The sequence below is a fragment of the Etheostoma spectabile genome, unplaced genomic scaffold (assembly GCF_008692095.1).
Source record: "Etheostoma spectabile isolate EspeVRDwgs_2016 unplaced genomic scaffold, UIUC_Espe_1.0 scaffold433, whole genome shotgun sequence".
In the NCBI taxonomy this organism is placed as follows: domain Eukaryota; kingdom Metazoa; phylum Chordata; class Actinopteri; order Perciformes; family Percidae; genus Etheostoma; species Etheostoma spectabile.
In genome coordinates this window covers 426,184-426,552 of record NW_022605608.1, presented here as the reverse complement: position 1 = coordinate 426,552, position 369 = coordinate 426,184, and the positions used below count along the sequence as shown (strand labels likewise).

At 48.5% G+C, this 369-nt stretch overlaps 1 protein-coding gene across 5 annotated transcripts in view; it reads right to left on the bottom strand.

Annotated features, from left to right (window-relative positions):
* Positions 1–369, bottom strand: part of LOC116686669 (myotubularin-related protein 3) — a 34,970-nt gene that overhangs the window by 23,654 nt on the left and 10,947 nt on the right. The gene's annotated exons all lie outside the window — the stretch shown is intronic.

Here is a 369-nt window from a genome sequence, read left to right as displayed (position 1 = left end):
TGTCTACAGTTTTAATTTTTTATTAACACATGTGTATATTGTTAAATACGAGGGGCAAACCTGTATTTGTCCCAGTGTTTCCGCGGGTCACTGCTATCGCGGCCGCCACGGCGAAGAACACAGAAGAAGTTATTGAATGCAACTAACTTCAGTTGGTAGAGTAACAGCGTGGGAGACGGAGCTGCTGGACCTGGACCAGAGATGTGACCCATGGCCAGAACATCATAGTTCATAAAAATGCAGCGCAGTGAAGATACAGACGTTTCATACACACGTCGTGTGTATCCGCCATTGACCCGTGCTGGACCCGTTCACGATGAGTCTGCCGTCTCTCTGTGAGTAGCGTCCATCACACTCCCTGTCGCAGTT